Source organism: Stegostoma tigrinum, unplaced genomic scaffold, assembly GCF_030684315.1.
Source record: "Stegostoma tigrinum isolate sSteTig4 unplaced genomic scaffold, sSteTig4.hap1 scaffold_54, whole genome shotgun sequence".
NCBI lineage: Eukaryota > Metazoa > Chordata > Chondrichthyes > Orectolobiformes > Stegostomatidae > Stegostoma > Stegostoma tigrinum.
The window spans coordinates 3,752,687-3,771,851 of NW_026728472.1; the positions used below are offsets into that span (position 1 = coordinate 3,752,687).

At 45.7% G+C, this 19,165-nt stretch overlaps 1 long non-coding RNA gene across 1 annotated transcript in view; it reads left to right on the forward strand.

The window, feature by feature from the left end:
• The first annotated feature begins 10,365 nt into the window (after positions 1 to 10,365).
• The window catches only part of LOC132208811 (uncharacterized), a 50,558-nt gene continuing 41,758 nt past the window's right edge, over positions 10,366 to 19,165 (forward strand). Inside the window, exon 1 of the long non-coding RNA XR_009444940.1 lies at positions 10,366 to 10,589. This is a non-coding gene — a long non-coding RNA (uncharacterized LOC132208811). The remainder of the gene's footprint in view (positions 10,590 to 19,165) is intronic.

Below are 19,165 nucleotides of genomic sequence, written 5' to 3' on the forward strand. Positions count from 1 at the left end.
TAATTTTTCAGCTCTTTCTCAGCTGGGAGAAGATTCAGATGTAGTTGCAATGTAACCACCTCCCCGATTCGATCACAGTCCTTGGTACTAATAGAAAATCCTGAATAAACATCAGTGGAAACTGTGTGGATGCAAGAGAATAGATGGAGAACAGATATCATGCAAAATAAATTTTTTTTAAAAACTGTATGAACTGTGGATACTGTAAATCAGGAACAAAAGCAAAAAATGCTGGAATAGTTGAGCAACGCTGGCAGCATCTGTGAAGAAGAAAATGAAATCAGAGTTAACGTTTTAGGTCCAGTGACCCTTCACAAAAATCGAAAGAACTGCAGATACCATAAATCAGGAACAAAAACAAGTTGCTGGAAAACCTGACCACGTTTGACAGCCTCTATGAAGAAGAGTCAGTGTTAACGTTTTGTGTCTGTTGACCAGAAAAAGGGTCAGTGTGGATGGACGATGCTTTTCAAAATGTGAAATATCTAGATGGTTTGGTATCCTGTGAATGAAGATAGACAGCATCCTGAATCGTGTGGAATAGTGGGTCAAAAATCGAGCTCTATTCCTAACTTCTGATCAAAATACGAACTGGAGCCAAACAACTACTGTAACAAACTGAAATAATTTCATTTCCGACAAAGAGCCACTGAACTTGAAATTGTAACTTCTTTCTCTGTTCTGTTGCTGCCACACTTCCAGCGTTTATCCAGAAATTTCTTATTCTGTTCCAGCAAAAAAAAGTTTGCTTTGTTAATGTTAGTTGGCCAACAGCTTCATAAATGCTGTTGGTCGGAGATAAACTTTCACCTGAATAATGTTGTAACTCTCTCGATCCCTTTTCCAGCTGAAGATGCAAATACCAGAGAAATACTGGCCAATGGCTGCAAAACAATCCCACAATTCCAAAAGGCAAAGAAACCGCTCTAAACGCAATCGTCGGCTTCCTGAGTGGTCAGTGCTTGCTCAAAGCGATTGCAAAACATGCCGCTGGATCCGCAGGGAAGGCCATCAATCAATTAGTTCAACCAATGGGAGTGAATGAGAGGTGGGACTGTAGGGCTGAGCCGATGCGGCTGGTCCTCCAACCAACGGGAGTGAATGAGGGGTGGGACTGCAGGACAGCGCGAAGCGACCTGTGTTTTGAATGACAATCCAGCAGCTTTCACGACAAATTTCACGACGACCAGCCCCACAAATTTCCAGCTTCATTCAGTTCCATTTCACAACCTGCCCTTTGCTTTTCTGTCAGAGATAATGGGAACTGCAGATGCTGGAGATTCCAAGATAATAAAATGTGAGGCTGGATGAACACAGCAGGCCAAGCAGCATCTCAGGAGCACAAAAGCTGGCAGCATCTCAGGAGCACAAAGGCTTTTGTGCTCCTGAGATGCTGCTTGGCCTGCTGTGTTCATCCAGCCTCACATTTTATTATCTTTGCTTTTGTGTGTTCTCTTGCATTCTATTTTCTAGTTTTTTTTATTAAATTTCAGATTAATAAGCGACAGACAATATTAGAGGGAGGCAGAGATAATGGGAACTGCAGATGCTGGAGAATCAAAGATAATAAAATGTGAGGCTGGATGAACACAGCAGGCCAAGCAGCATCTCAGGAGCACAAAAGCTGACGTTTCGGGCCTAGACCCTTCATCAGAGAGGGGGATGGGGTGAGGGTTCTGGAATAAATAGGGAGAGAGGGGGAGGCGGACCGAAGATGGAGAACAAAGAAGATAGGTGGAGAGAGTACAGGTGGGGAGGTAGGGAGGGGATAGGTCAGTCCAGGGAAGACGGACAGGTCAAGGAGGTGGGATGAGGTTAGTAGGTAGATGGGGGTGCGGCTTGGGGTGGGAGGAAGGGATGGGTGAGAGGAAGAACAGGTTAGGGAGGCAGAGACAGGTTGGGCTGGTTTTGGGATGCAGTGGGTGGAGGGGAAGAGCTGGGCTGGTTGTGTAGTGCAGTGGGGGAAGGGGACGAACTGGGCTGGTTTAGGGATGCAGTGGGGAAGGGGAGATTTTGAAGCTGGTGAAGTCCACATTGATACCATTAGGCTGCAGTGTTCGCAGGTGGAATATGAGTTGCTGTTCCTGCAACCTTCGGGTGGCATCATTGTGGCACTGCAGGAGGCCCATGATGGACATGTCATCTAAAGAATGGGAGGGGGAGTGGAATTGGTTTGCGACTGGGAGGTGCAGTTGTTTGTTGCAAACTGAGCGGAGGTGTTCTGCCAAGCGGTCCCCAAGCCTCCGCTTGGTTTCTCCAATGTAGAGGAAGCCAAAACGGGTACAGTAGATGCAGCATACCACTTTGGCAGATGTGCAGGTCAACCTCTGCTTCATGTGGAATGTCATCTTGGGGCCTGGGATAGGGGTGAGGGAGGAGGTGTGGGGGCAAGTGTAGCATTTCGTGCGGTTGCAGGGGAAGGATGTCCAAGTTCTTCAAGGACCGCAACTTTCCCCCCACAGTGATCGAGAACGCCCTTGACCGCGTCTCCCATATTTCCTGCAACACATTCCTCACACCCCGCCCCTGCCACAACCGCCCAAAGAGGATCCCCCCCATTCTCACACCACCCCACCAACCTCCGTATACAACGCATCATCCTCCGACACTTCCGCCATCTACAATCCGACCCCACCACCCAAGACATTTTTCCATCCCCACCCCTGTCTGCTTTCAGGAGAGACCACTCTCTCCATGACTCCCTTGTTCGCTCCACACTGCCCTCCAACCCCACCACACCCGGCACCTTCCCCTGCAACCGCAGGAAATGCTACACGTGCCCCCACACCTCCTCCCTCACCGCTATCCCAGGCCCCAAGATGACATTCCACATTAAGCAGAGGTTGACCTGCACATCTGCCAATGTGGTATACTGCATCCACTGTACCCGGTGTGGCCTCCTCTACATTGGGGAAACCAAGCGGAGGCTTGGGGACCGTTTTGCAGAACACCTACGCTCAGTTCGCAACAAACAACTGCACCTCCCAGTCGCAAACCATTTCCACTCCTCCTCCCATTTTTTAGATGACATGTCAATCATGGGCCTCCTGCAGTGCCACAATGATGCCACCCGAAGGTTGCAGGTACAGCAACTCATATTCCGCCTGGGAACACTGCAGCCTAATGGTATCAATGTGGACTTCACCAGCTTCAAAATCTCCCCTTCCCCCACCGCATCCCTAAAGCAGCCCAGTTCGTCCCCTCCCCCCACTGCACCACACAACCAGCTCAGCTCTCCCCCTCCACCCACTGCATCCCAAAACCAGTCCAACCTGTCCCTGCCTCCCTAACCTGTTCTTCCTCTCACCCATCCCTTCCTCCCACCACAAGCCGCACCTCCATTTCCTACCTACTAATCTCATCCTACCTCCTTGACCTGTCCGTCTTCCCTGGACTGACCTATCCCCTCCCTACCTCCCCACCTATACTCTCTCCACCTATCTTCTTTTCCCTCCATCTTCGGTCCGCCTCCCCCTCTCTCCCTATTTATTCCAGAACCCTCACCCCATCCCCCTCTCTGATGAAGGGTCCAGGCCCGAAATGTCAGCTTTTGTGCTCCTGAGATGCTGCTTGGCCTGCTGTGTTCATCCAGCCTCACATTTTATTAGAGGGAGGCAGCACGGTGTTTCAATGTTTCGCCCCGCTGCCTCAGACGGCCAGGGACCCGGCTTTGATTCCTGACTTGGCTGACCATGTGGGTTGATTCACTCACCCCGTGTCTGCGTGGGTTCTTCCCACAGATCAAAAATGTGCAGGCCACTGGATTGGCCATGCTAAATTGCATATTAAATCCAGGGGTGTATAGGTTACGTGGTTTAACGATGGGAAATGTAGGGCTATGTGAACGGGATAGGAGGTAGATCTGGGTCGGATGACTCTCGACGGGTTGGTGCAAACCTGATTGGCCAAATGACCTCTTTCTGCATTGTAAGGAATACATGATTGGATGTGCAGTTGGGAAACTCAACCCAAACAGCAGATCAGAATCTGACAGACAACCAATTCATGGTAACCTGAATATTCCTGGATTTTGAACATTAAAGGAAATATCACTGTTCACTTTGGAGAGAAGCTATACACATGTTCTACGTTTGGACAAGGATTCAGCTGATCATGAAGCCGATCAGAACATAAATATACTGTTGACTCAGAGAAACCATGGAAGCATAAGGTATGTGGAAAGAGATTCACGTTCCCATCTGAAATTGGGAATTCACTGACATAGTCACAGCAGAAACTCTGCTTTGACTGCAGGGAAGGAGTCACAGTGAGTCAACCTGCTGATACACCAGAGCTTTCACAATGGGAAGACACCATTCAAGTACTCTGACTGTCGGACTGGGTTCAAACTTTCATTTCAACTCACTGCATACAATTGTCGTCAGACCGGGAGTAAACTGGGAAATGTTTGCCTGTGAAATGAAGGAAGCATTGGATGGAGTGTCATATCCAGAACCAAAATTTGAATGAGTGTGAAAATATTACATTGGTTGGAGGACTCCTGAACCAAATAAGAGGATGATTGTGCTTATTGGAGTCCAATCATCTCAGCCCTAGGGCATCTCTGCAAGAATTCCTCAGGGTGGTGTCTTCAGCCTCTCATGCCTTCAGCTGCGTTATCTGCCTATTTCAGATGGTCAGAAATGGAGATATTCCCTGATGATTGTACAACATTCCAGGCTATTCAGTTTGCCTCAATCACTGAAATGGTGTATATCCATGTAGAGCAAGACTTTGACAAGATCGATTCGTGGAATGATTACAGGCAATTGCCAGGCAATGGTCATCTGAAAGAGGAATGAATCTAAGGAACTTGCAATGACAATCAAGGGAATTTTCATCATTGCATCCTGCACGATCAACATTTTGGAGTTTTCTTTGGCCACATACTGAAAGTAACCAGTCATATAAACTTTGTGACTACAATAGGTCAGAGGCTAGGAAATTTACAGTGACTTCACAGTCTGCCCACCATCGACAAGGCATGTGTCAGCAATGTGATGGAATACTCCCCACTTGCCTCGATTAGTGTGGCTCCAAAAATACTAAGCAACTCAAATCCATCCTGCACAAAGCAGACCATAATCTTTGTCCATGAAGCAAATGATTCAATAAGGGAATTAGTCTATTAGCTGCAAAGGAACAATGTACAGGTTTAGAGGCAGAAGGCAGGAGAATGGTATTGGGTGAGATATTCTTATTCTGAAGGCTAGTGCAGATAGTATGGTCAAATGGTTTCCTTGTGTGCTGCATCAGTTATGTGATTCAAACTCCAATGAAAACCTTCAACATTCTCTCCCTTCAACATTGGTGGAAAGCAGCAATAGTTTTGACCAAGACCAATATGCACTGAAGTAACTTCTCTAGGATCATTCAACACCACTTCCCGAAACCAAACTGCATTCAGTTGGTTTGGTTGTGGAGAGAACTGAGTTCCCTGTGTCCTCCATCACTCCTCCCTTGGGGAGCAGTTACCTCAATGTCTCCACTCTGCTGCAGACCTTTTCCTTTTCCAAAAATATACTTTATTCTTTAAAAAAGTCTTGTGTGTATATATGTGTGTGTATATGTATATACACAGCGGCACATCAACCAAACATACATTTCCTAACAAACGGAGACTAAAACTTTCACTAAACTAGTGACTGTGGGATATACAGCCCATTTGAATGATGCAACTTCAATTTATGTGAAGGTTGAGCCAGAAATTGATCTAATTTTCAGACTGCATACACTTTTTCTAAAGACTCAGACTTTAGTCAGGCTCTGAATTTGACAAATTTCCAACATTCATGTTGCATCTTCATACCTGATAATACATTTGATAAAATAGCGTGAAAAATTGGAATGTAAGTTTTTAGTAATTATGATTGTTGGATACCAATCATATTATTCACATTCTTTTTACTTTCTCTGTGAATTCTGAATTACAATTAACTTTACAAAAGCAATTTAAATTCCAAGGTGCCTTACTGAAATTAACCTGAAGCTCAAATTTTGAATCATGTTGATGTTTGGCACAAGGCTGTGGTGTGATGTCACAAAATGGGACTCACTTGAATTTGCGTGGCATCATGGAACACTAGTAAAACTAAATTAATGATGATACAGGATTAAACTAACAAGTGGCTGGTCCATACTGGACATTAAAGATGAGGTTCGTAATTTTGAAGACCAATTGCCTGAGACAATTGCTTCAGATGAATCTAAGGGCAGTATAGTGAGGAAGGTGTTTGCTACACTTGCTTTTATTAGTCATTGCCTTGAGTATAAGATTTGGGAGGTCATGTTGTTGCTTCACAGCACATTGACTCGTCCACTTTTGGAATACTGTATGCACTTTTGTTCTCCCTGCTGCAGGCAGGATATTGAAAAGGTTGAGAAAGTAAAATTGCAATGATGTTGCCACAGTGGCTAGGTTTAAGCTATAGGGAGAGGCTGAATAGCCTGGTTGGTGGGGTATGTTTGTCAGAGAGGCATCAAAGACTGAGGGGTGACCTTATCGAGGTCTATAAAATCATGAGGCGTATGGATATGGTAAATAAACAAGGTCTTTTCCATGGGCTGAGGGAGTACAAAACAAGAGTGTATATGCTAAAGGTGATGGGGAAAGAAATAAAAGGTACATATGGGGCAATTTTTCATGCAGAAGGTCTGCTTGTATGAAATGAGATAGCATGGGACATGGCAGAAGCTGAGGCAAGTACATTCAAAGGCATCTGGATGGGTACATAAGGAGTAAGGGTTTCGTTGTGGGCCAAATGGGGGTAGTTTAATTTAGGATATCTGATTGGCATGGATGGGCTGATTGAAGGGTCTGTGTCCATGCAGCATAACTCTTTGTCTGCGTCCAACCAAACCAAAGGCATCATTTACTTCACCCAACCTGTATTTACATGCATTCCAGGCACCAGGAGGGTCCACTACCTGAATGGACACCCATTTAACTTTGGCAGGTAGCCCTGTACAGTGGCTGTTGCCCACTGCACCTTGGCAGCAGTTCCCCCCAAGCTTTAGTGAGTCCTCATCATGAAGTCCGAGACTTTGAATGTGCCAGTCTACAACGTTGTGTGGAGGTCAACACCCTGTTCTGGAACACCAGTCAGTACCGATCAGACCAAGACCTCTTTGCCAGAAATCAGTGACAATTTGTAAGGGCATGATACAGTACCTGTTATTAACACAAAAACAGAATTTGCTGGAAAATCTCAGCAGGTCTGACAACATTTGCAGAGAGAAATCATGGCTAAAGTTTTGGCTTGACTGACCTGTCCTCTGAACAGTATCCATCACATTGTTTCAGGCAGCAGACACCTCCTGTACAGCTGTGGCGTCTGTTACAGTTTCTCTCAACTCCTCCCGCCTTAAGGCCCAATGAGTTCCTGGCACTCCTCCAAGTACACTTGCTACAAACATTTTCCGAAACCCCATTCTAACACAACATTCACCATTTTTAGCTGTGGAGACGACAAGCTCTGGAATTCCCTCCTTAAATCTCTACAAACTTCTTTAAGATAGACAATGCAAACTAAACCTTTTTATTCAATGCTTGAAACATTTTAGTTTGATGAATATCTGAAACTTTCCATAATAATGCAAATCGTTGCTTTTTATTGGCTTACACTGAGAAGAACAGGGTTATCACTCAAAGGCTTTACATTCCCGTACCATCACGGCCACAATCATTTTCAAATTGGAAACTTAAACTTGACAGCCCGTTTTCAGCATTCCCATTGTTCTAACTGACTGCAATGTTCCGAGTCTAGGAGCTGTGAACCATGGACGAGAGCAGCTGAGACACATTTCTTCCCTACCTCACAATGAACCGTCACTCCTGAGCAGAGATAATGGGAACTGCAGATGCTGGAGAATCCAAGATAACAAAGCGTGAAGCTGGATGAACACAGCAGGCCAAGCAGCATCTCAGGAGCACAAAAGCTGACATTTTGGGCCTAGGCCCCTCATCACAGAGGGGGATGGGGAGAGGGTTCTGAAATAAATAAGGAGAGAGGGGAAGGTGGACCAAAGATGGATAGAGGAGAAGATAGGCGGAGAGGAGAGTGGAGGTGGGGAGGGGAGAATGGAGGTGGGGAGGGGAGAGGTCAGTCTGGAGAGGACGAACAGGTAGAGGAGGCGGGATGAGGTTCGTAGATGGGAAATGGAGGTGCAGCTTGAGGTGGGAGGAGGGGATAGATGAGAGGAAGAACAGGTTAGGGAGGCGGGGACGAGCTGGGCTGGTTTTGAGATGCAGTGGAGGAAGGGGAGATTTTGAAGCTTGTTAAGTCCACCTTGATACCATTGGGATGCAGGGTTCCCAAGCGGAATATGACCACTGCATCCCAAAATCAGCCCAGCTCGTCCCCTCCCTCCACTGAGCCCCAAAACCAGCCCAGCTCGTCCCCGCCTCCCTAACCTGTGCTTCCTCTCACCTATCCCCTCCTCCCACCTCAAGCTGCTCCTCCATCTCCTACCTAGTAACCTTATCCCGCCTCCTTGACCTGGCCGTCCTCCCTGGACTGACCTATCCCCTCCCTATATCCCCACCTATACTCTCCTTTCCACCTGTCTTCTCCTCTATCCATCTTTGGTCCGCCTCCCCCTCTCTCCCTATTTATTCCAGAACCCTCTCCCCATGCCCCTCTCTGATGAAGGGTCTAGGCCCGAAACGTCAGCTCTTGTGTTCCTGAGATGCTGCTTGGCCTGCTGTGTTCATTCAGCTCTACACTTTGTTACCCTCACTCCTGAAGCTGAGCTACAGCAGGGAAAACGGGAAACATGGAGCATAGATAATAAAATGTGTGGCTGAATGAACACAGCAGGCCCAGCAGCATCTCAGGAGCACAAAAACAGACGTTTCGGGCCTCGACCCTTCATCAGAGAGGGGGATGGGGTGAGGGTTCTGGAATAAATAGGGAGAGACGGGGAGGCGGACAAAAGATGGAGAGAAAAGAAGATAGGTGGAGAGAGTATAGGTGGGGAGGTAGGGAGGGGATAGGTCAGTCCAGGGAAGACAGACAGGTCAAGGAGGTAGGATGAGGTTAGTAGGTAGGAGATGGAGGTGCGGCTTGTGGTGGGAGGAAGGGATGGGTGAGAGGAAGAACAGGCTAGGGAGGCAGAGACAGGTTGGACTGGTTTTGGGATGCAGTGGGTGGAGGGGGAGACCTGAGCTGGTTGTGTGGTGCAGTGGGGGGAGGGGACGAACTGGGCTGGTTTAGGGATGCGGTGAGGGAAGGGGAGATTTTGAAGCTGGTGAAGTCCACATTGATATCATTGGGCTGCAGGGTTCCCAAGCGGAATATGAGTTGCTGTTCCTGCAACCTTTGGGTGGCATCATTGTGGCACTGCAGGAGGCCCATGATGGACATGTCATCTAAAGAATGGGAGGGGGAGTGGAAATGGTTTGCGACTGGGAGGTGCAGTTGTTTGTTGCGAACCGAGTGGAGATGTTCTGCAAAGCGGTCCCCAAGCCTCCGCTTGGTTCCCCCAATGTAGAGGAAGCCACACCGGGCAAAGTGGATGCAGTATACAACATTGGCAGATGGGCAGGTGAACCTCTGCTTAATGTGGAAAGTCATCTTGGGGCCTGGGATAGTGGTGAGGGAGGAGGTTGGGCGCAAGTGTTGCATTTCCTGCGCTGGCAGGTGAAGGTGCCAGGTGTGGTAGGGTTGGAGGGCAGTGTGGAGCGAAGAAGGGAGTCACGGAGAGAGTGGTCTCTCCGGAAAGCATACAGGGGTGGGGATGGAAAAATGTCTTGGGTGGTGGGGTCGGAATGTAGATGGCGGAAGTGTCAGAGGATGATGCGTTGTATCCGGAGGTTGGTGGGGTGGTGTGTGAGAACGAAGGGGATCCTCTTTGGGCGGTTGTGGTGGGGGCGGGGTGTGAGGGATGTGTTGTGGGAAATGCGGGAGACGCGGTCAAGGGCGTCCTCGGACACTGTGGGGGGAAAGTTGCGGTCCTTGAAGAACTTCGACATCTGGGATGTGCGGGAGTGGAATGCCTCATCGTGGGAGCAGATGCGGTGGAGGCGGAGGAATTGGGAACAGGGGATGGAATTTTTGTAGGAGGGTGGGTGGGAGGAGGTGGGCTTGAAATGGACAACAGTTACAAGCTGGTTGCCTGAGATGGAGACTGAGAGAACCTGGAAGGTGAGGGATGAACTGGAGATGGCCCAGGTGAATACTTCTCCCCTCCTCAAGCACAGCGCACGTGTGATTGACGGTGGGTTCGGTCCAATAGAACGGATGGGGAAGGCCTGGAGGACTGAGCTGGAGAGGTCAGTCCTCCAACCATTCGGAAACAGCAAGGGGCGGGGCCGTGCGGTGACAGGTGCTCAATCTTAACTGAAACAACTGTGGATGCTGTAAATCAGGAACAAAAACAGAAGTTGCTGGAAAAGCTCAACAGCTCTGGCAGCATCTGTGAAAAAAGAAAAAAAAATCATCTCCGGTGACCCTTCCTCAGAACAGCAACGTTCCGGCTGGTGTTTGCACGCATGCGCAGCGTTATTCTGACCGCCGTAAGCTGGTGATTACCGGTTTTGTCAGAGCTGGTAAAGGAACAAAGAATAAGCTATTGGGGAAACAGTGAAGGTTAGTGTGGTCTGGGAGACTTTATCACCGCTTGTGTACAACTAGATCCGAATTAGAACTTCTTGGTCATGCGTTTTCAGTAAACTGAAAAGGGCTGCAGGTTTCCGGCCACGAGAGGCCCAGGTTACCGCCAAAATATTTATTGGCCCCAAAGCCCCGCGTGTTTCGGACAGAATGGTCCCTGCTTTGCACTGAGGACCTGGGGGTTGGAAGCGTTTTCTTTCTCAATGAACTACCACAGTAAATCTGTACTCCGCAACTTAAAGGGCCCTCGTATCTTTTCTGACCAGAATTGGAGCACTGATTGACTGTGACCTCACCAGAGCTTTATCAAGGTTCAGCATCTTTTCCGTGAGTGTGTTCTCATTACCTCTATTATTTCTTAAAGCCAGAGTCATAGAGCCTTCAGACCCTCTAGAAACAGACCCTTCAGTCCAAGCTGAACAAAATCCCAAACTGACCTAGTTCTATCTGCCTTTTCCTGACCCTTCAAACTTTTCCCATTCATGTAGCTATCCAAATGTTTTTTTCAATATTGTGATTATACTTGCATCCACCACACCCTTATGAAGTTCATTCCACACACAAACCACCCTCTGTGTTTTAAAAAAAGCTTCGTGACCTTTTAAAATGTTTCTCCACTCACCTCAAAAGTATGTCCCCTAGTTTTGAAATTCCCCATCTAAAGACAACTACCATCAACTCTATCTATAGCTCTCATTATTTTATAAGCTTCTATCCGATTGCCTTTCAACCTGCTACACTGCAATGAAGAAAGTTCCAGCTTATCTTTATAGTTCAATTGTTCCATGTCAGGCAACATCCTGGTAGGTCTGTTCAGAACAATGTACAGTTTGATAATATCCTTCCTATAACTGGACACAGTATTCCAGAAAAGGCCTCACCAATGTCCTGTACAACCTCCAAGATAACATCCCAACTCTTTATACTCCAAGGACTGAGCAATGAAAGCAAGAATGCCAAATGCCTTTTAACCACCCTGTGGGTATATGTGATGCAATCTTTTAAAAAGAAATGTACCTGCAACCCTAGATCCCCTGTTCTCAAACACTACCTAAGGCCCTACCATTAATTGTATATGTCCTGCCCTTGTTTGTTACACCAAAATTCAACACCTCACATTTATTCAGATTGAATACAATATGCCATTTTTTGAGCCCATTTGATCAAGATCCCTTTGTCATCTTAGATCACCTTCTTCACTGTCTATTATGCCCCTATTTTGGTGTAACCCATAAACTTACTAACTGTACCTTCTATATTCTCATCCAAATCATTTATCTAAAATGACAAAAGAGGATCCAGAATTGATCCTGCTGGTCACAGGCTCCCAGTCTGAAAAGCAACCCTCTGCCATTACTCGCTGGCTCCTGCTGTTATGCACACACACACCCCTTTTCTATTGTTCCTACATCACCTACAACCTAGAACAGTGAGCTGCCGGTTTTGTGCATCTCTCAGACAAGTTTAATGCCATAGCTATGAGTTCATCAGCTTTAACTTGAAGACTCGTTGCATTGAAAAGAAAAGTTCTTCAGAGTTACAACATACTCTGATTCTCTCGTCTTTCTTTTGTAATTGCTGTGCTCTCCTCACATTCAGAACGTTCCTCATCAATCCTTCTGTTTATGCAGGTACGTATAATTCCCCCACTCCCCATCTCTGTCAGTATAAAGTCTCCTTTAATGGAATGAGCAAAGCTACCTGCTGAGATATTGATCCCTTTCCAGTTTACATTAGACGCATTCTTTGTCTTTTCTACCCCATAAGACATTGCAATTGTCCAAAAACCTGAATCCCTGAACAATACACGAGATCTTCACCATCGATTTGTCTCCTTTCACCTTGTTCTCCCTACCTCGTTTGGCATTGGGAGTAAACAAGAAAGTATGACTCCTCAAGTTTTTTCTTTACATATTTTACCTAACCGGTCCAATTCACTTTGTAGTGCTTTTAATCTTTTCCCTAAAAATGTCATGGCTATCAATGTGTACAATAATTTCTGGCCTCTCAGTCTCGCCTTTGACAAGAGATTTGAAATGTTCAGAGACGTCCTTAATCTGAGCACAAGGCAATTAACAAACCATCCTAAATTTACACTCACTGCTACAGAATTTCCTGTTTAAGCCTCTGACAGGAGAGTCCCCTACAAAAATAATTCTATAAAATCTCCTGAAATTCTGCATAACATAAGAATCATTCCAAGTGTCGAAAAAGTGACTGGCCATTGCGTTTTCCTCAGAGAGACCACGTCCCTCAACAGTTCCAAAAGCTGAATATATGGCAGAGGGATAGCCACCGGAGACATTCTTACTTATCTCCTCACAGTGCTGGGTCGTATAGCCGAACACATGTCGAACTGTGATGAAACTGCAGGTTCCAATAATGAAGCCCAAGATCCCATACAGTCTCCTCAATGCATTTTAGTTATGTTCTCTCTCCGATAAAGATTTGTTCGTAGTAACTCCCCGCTCCCTGCTCTTTGCATCTGTGCCATTCAAATATATATTCCCCTTCCACGTTGTTTCCCTCAAGATGCATAAACTCACTGTGTGTTCTAAAGAAGAGATGTTTACTCAAAATATTAACTGTGGCTCCACTATTCCTGCCACTTGGAAAACAGGACAGTACAGCACCGGAAGAAGCCCTTTGGCCCATCACATCGGTTCTAATATTGATGCCACTCTGAAGTAATACAATCTGCCTGTACATGATCTATACCCCTCTCTTCCCTGCCTGTTCATATGTCTGCCTAAATGCCTCTTAAATGTCGTGATTGATCGTTTCTGCTACTATCACCTCCCAAGAGAGTACATTGTGGCCGCCTATCACTTCCTGTATAAGAAACGTGCCTCATACAACTCTTTCTAACTTTCCCCCTCTAACCTTAATCCATTTGCCCCTAGAATTTGTTATTTTCACCTGAGGAAAAAGGCTCAGACTGTCCACTGTCTCCCTTTCAGGTCGACCCTCAGCCCCTCGCTCTGTGTGGTGATAACGATCCAAGTTTGTCCAAGCCAGGCAAAATCCTGGTAAACCTCTTCTGCAACCTTTCCGAAGCCTCCACGCCCTTCCTGTAATGTAGTGATTGAAACTGCACACGTCACTCCAAAGGTGGCCGAATTACAACTTTCTATTCAGCCCCCTGACAGAAGAAAGACAGCATGCCATAATCCTCCTTTACCACTTTATGCATAGGTGTTGCCACTATCAGAGACCAATGGACTTGGACCTGAAGATCCGTCTGTATATCTTTGCTACTCAGGGTTCTTCCATTCATGGTTTACACTCCCCTTGCAATTGGCCTCCCAGAATGCATCAGCTCACAGTTACGTGTGCGTGCATGTATGGTCTCAGGTCTGATCTTTGTGGGACCACGCAAGCCCTGACCTCCAGTCAGAAAAACACAGTCCACAACTGTTGACGGGTGAAATATCAAACAGGAGTCTTGTGTTCTGTGTTCAGCAGCACGGGCAACCTTTATGTGGAGCTCCTTAGCAATTCATTGTGGGAGATTTTCTGGTGCTGTCTCTCTTCCCCCCAACCAAGTGTAACATTTTTATGCATTTCACATTACAGCAATGACATGGAATGTTATAATGTAATCGTTAGTCACATTTGCCGAAGCGATACATCCAGTCCAGTAAACACATGGTTAATGGCTCTGCAGAACTTGGTGCTCCCACAGTCTGTTGATGTTTACCTGATTCCTTTATTATTTGCCTTTAGAATACCTGTTGTTAAACCACATTTCAATCCTGACAGTTTTATAATCCTTCCCAAATATTTACCAGCTGCACCACATTAATTACGAATAACCTCAATACTCCCTTATCGCTGAGGGCACTTGCAAATTTTGTTGGGCTTTCTTTTCGCTGTTAACCCGAATTCATAAGATTAGAAATGATATTAATTTCTACTACTTATTGTAAGTTCTTTAAAATAAACGCTAACGTTTCTACAGTTCTGTGACAGCTGACAGATTGGGAACAGCCGCTCTCTCACTTGGCCTGAGAAATCAAACAAACAGTCTCTCTAAATTGCAGTTCCAGTTACAAGCCCCAGCACTCAGATGTGGCCAGTGAGTTTTGAATCAGTATTTAACTCATGGATAAATCTTTACTGCCACTTCTCTAAACGCTCGGCATCACTAATTTTCTTTATTTAGTGAGACAGCATCAATTAGAATTCCACAGATGAGAGTTAAATTCAATCTCTTCACAAATTTACCAAGTCACTAAAAGAAACTTGTTTATATTCTTCAAATTTCTAGGCGACATAACCACATCTTCACTCTACTTTGTAATCTGTTTCTGCCACTTTTCCGTTGATCACTGGGTGGTTATCCTTCTGCAGTCCTAATTACTGCGTTTTTACAGCCATCTTTTGTCCCCACTCCTGGCTATGTAATGAGAAGGTTAAATTGTGAATTGTGTGCAGCACATGACCCTAGGAGTGATAGTGATAGAAATGGGCTTCATGGCAGTGTGGAAAGGGAAGGGGTGAAGCTGGCTGTGGCAGGCATGCAGCAAACTGAAATAAGAATGAAAGTGAATTGATTAATATGGACCCCAATAGGTATTACATATAATCAAGCCTGAATTATGGGATTAGGACAAAGGCCAGTGAGGTTTGAATATGAATAATTCCAAGCGGGTGATGGCGGTGGCCACCAGCCTGGAAAGAACAGGAACCCAACACAACTTGCCAAAAGGGTGAACGATCGTGTTTGGACTTTGTGTAACTTCACTTGGGACCACTGCTTCCACTTTGGCCCCCACTTTTTAAATATCTACAAGAGTGCATATCTCAATGTAATAATCACCTAGTAGGGTATGACCCATCGTGGTCACAGTGCCACATGATGGGATAATATTTTCACCAGGACCTGATCTCCTGGATTAGGAATGCCAGCTCGGATGTTGCTATGCTCCCTTTCCCAATCTCTGATTCTCTGTCCGTCTCCAACTTGCCCTCTCAGCTCATGCAGCTGTTTTGCCAGTTCTCTCTCAATTGTTTCACCCTATTATTTCCATCGTACATTTCCAGTCGTTCTCCTACCACACCCTCCCGCAGCTGCATAGCCTGTCTAGTCACAAATTCAAAAGGGGGTCAACCTCAGCGGCTTTGCTCGGGTTAACCTCAGTTTCATTAGAATGGTGGGGTGTACTCTAAACCATCCTTGCCTTGTCTCTGTCAGGGTCTTAGACCAGTTTCCAGTGTTCGGTTAATTTGTTCGATGTGAACTTTGGGGCTGGTACGGGAGATGGAATCTCCGTTCAGTACCTCACAGCACACATACTGTTTAATTACTTTCCCTGTAATTGTGTCCCTTTTTCAGAATTTGCAAGGGAATGTTTCCACCCACCTAGTAAATCTCGGGTGAGGCAGCCATGCAAAATTACTGATAGCGTGCGGGGATGTGCAGGCTCAATCGGTTAACCATGGTAGTTGCGTGGTTACAGGGATAGGGTGGAATGGGTCCCTCTTCAAAGGGTCAGTGTGGACTTGATGGGTTGAATGACCCATCCCAAATGTAGGGATTCTACAATCTACGATCTAAGGAAAGACTAGATCAGCTGGGTTAGAGACCGGATCGACTGGGTGTATCCTCATGGGAAGTTAGTAGAATGAGGGGGGATGGCATAGAAACATAAAATTCTAATGAGCCTGGATGGGCTAGGTGCAGGAAGAGTATTCCAGATGATGTGGAAATCTCAAACTGGGGGTCACAGTCTAAGAATAAAGCCTTCGGGACTGAGATGCAGAACAATCCCTTCACCAAGAATGTGAACCTGTGGAATTCTCTCCCACAAAAAGCTATTGGGGCCAATTAATTAGATATATTTGAGGGGGAGCTGGTCATTTCCCTTATGGCTAAAGGGAGGAAGGAGTATGGAGAGAGGGTAGGAATGTTCTGCTGAGATTACACAATCAGTCATGATCATACTGAATGGTTGTGCAGGCTCAAAGGGTCAAATAGCCAACTCCTGCATCTACGTTTCTGTTTCTGAATGTTTAGACATTCAGCATTTATTTTTCTGGGGTAGGGAACCCGTTGAATCCATCTGCAATTGGTCCCATGAGCCCCCTTGGTTATGTCTCCTGTCTGCATTTAATCTTTTCCCTGACACTGTGTGTCCAGAGTCTTTGATAACACTTTATTATATCATCCCCTACTCCAGGCCACCACCAGCAATGAGGCATCTGATGTTGAATTTTATACCACCCAGCATGGGCCAGCCGATGGTATGTGGTGGCACTGTCTGAACCTCTGTCTTCCTGATTCCATCTTGTCCTTTCATTGTCCCACCCTTTTCCCATTCAAATTTCTCGTGTTGTGGGGCTGTTTCTTGAAATGTCTTCAAACTTTCTTCTCTTACTCCAGTAACTGCTGCCACTGCCACTTCCTCAAATATCTGTACTGTTTCAGTAAGTATTTTAGCTGCCTGACCCGCATACTCATTGCCCTGTTGTTGTGGGGTTTCTACTTTCCTGTGAGCTCTAATCTTCATTACTGCTGCTTCAGTCACAAAATTAGCTGCTTGATCAACTCTTTAATCTGGTCTTCGTGCTATATGTGGCCCCCAGACAAGGTGACGTACCCGCGCTGAGGCCAGGCCTATATATGGTCGTGAACTGTACCAAAGACGTCAGGACTCTCTGTGTATATGTTGACTCTCTGGTTCCTGGCTGATGTCAGGGCTTTTAGTAGTTGTGCCAGTTCTGAACATTTTCTGCATAATTCCTACAATAATTGAACAACCCTCAAGTTTGCCTTACTCCTTATACGGTGTGTGACTGGGTAGTTTAAAATCGCATTCTTTTGTGTTTACGGGACTATTCTGTGTCCCTACCTGACTGATCTCCCAGAAACATCGTTCTCTGTCATTCCAATTTGCTTTCTGTGGTTTAGTTTTAAGCCCTGCATGGCAGATGTGATTCAATACTCTATTGAAGATCCAGATATGCTCTTTCTGACTGACTCAGGTGATGGCGTCTTGGTAAGATCAATTTGGCCAATTCCATGAGCCATACGTCAGTGGAATATGGCCGGATTATTGTGGAATTGCCAGAACAACTGGGAACATGTGTGCTGTTTTCCTCAGAGAGTAAACAACAGCTTATTCTGGGATTCCAGGTACACAGGTATGAACCTGGACTCAGATAGCATCCTGTTGCGATTTCAGCCCATCAAGTACAGTGTGCTTTTGTTACTGTAGGATACTCTTCAGTGACAAATGTGTTCAGGGAGGTATAATCAATAGGGAGGCAATCTGAGTCATCAGGCTTCAGTGAATTAGTTTGGGATGCTGTCGGTCTGACCATTACCTGCTTCAACCAATTGTTCAAGATCACAATTACTGCCTCCTTGGCCCCAGCTTTGATGGGGAACTGTTTTTTTGCGGTGGAATGAGAGGGCCTTTGATCTTTTCCAGGGTTTACAGATAATAGCCCATGTTCCTGCTTGTGATTGGGTCCCAGGTGTCACTTCCCAGATTGCCTGACTGTCTCAATTCAGTGATCATTTGGCTTCTATATCTTTTTCAAGCTACTTGGAGCTGTGTATTTACAATTAGTTCCTGGGGAAAACTATCTCTTGTGTACTCTGTTGAATAAACACATTTTCAACCTGTATGCTCCTTGGTCCAATTATCTTAGCAAAATGTAAATATTTTTAGCCAATTACAGTAATGATCTTTTAAATGGCTAATTCATAACCACAAATAATTTCTAATTATTCCGAGTACAAAACACCTTGTAAACCAAATTAATTTTCTCATCACAGCCGATATTATATATCTTTCCAGTTTACAGTGCAGTCATCCAATAATTGCATTGGTCCATTATCACAGTGAAGCTAAAATTAAAGTCTTTTTTAATTGACATCATTGCTACTGTATTCTTGAATTACAATGACTAGCGTAGTATTTTAGAAGCATTAAACAAGGCTGGATTTTCAATACAAGAATTAGTGCAAATAATCATATTGCTTATTCTATTAATTATTGTTAGCTCCGAATGATATTTTTTGCTGTGATCACAAAAAATATCACTTTAATAATCAGTCTACTTTCAGCTCTGTAGATATATAAAATGAATGTCAATTTATTATTAAGTGAAGTTTAAAATGTCACAGATAATAAAATGTGAGGCTGGATGAACACAGCAGGCCAAGCAGCATCTCAGGAGCACAAAAGCTGACGTTTCGGGCCTAGACCCTTCATCAGAGAGGGGGATGGGGGGAGGGAACTGGAATAAATAGGGAGAGAGGGGGAGGCGGACCGAAGATGGAGAGTAAAGAAGATAGGTGGAGAGGGTGTAGGTGGGGAGGTAGGGAGGGGATAGGTCAGTCCAGGGAAGACGGACAGGTCAAGGAGGTGGGATGAGGTTAGTAGGTAGCTCGGGGTGCGGCTTGGGGTGGGAGGAAGGGATGGGTGAGAGGAAGAACCGGTTAGGGAGGCAGAGACAGTTTGGACTGGTTTTGGGATGCAGTGGGTGGGGGGGAAGAGCTGGGCTGGTTGTGTGGTGCAGTGGGGGGAGGGGATGAACTG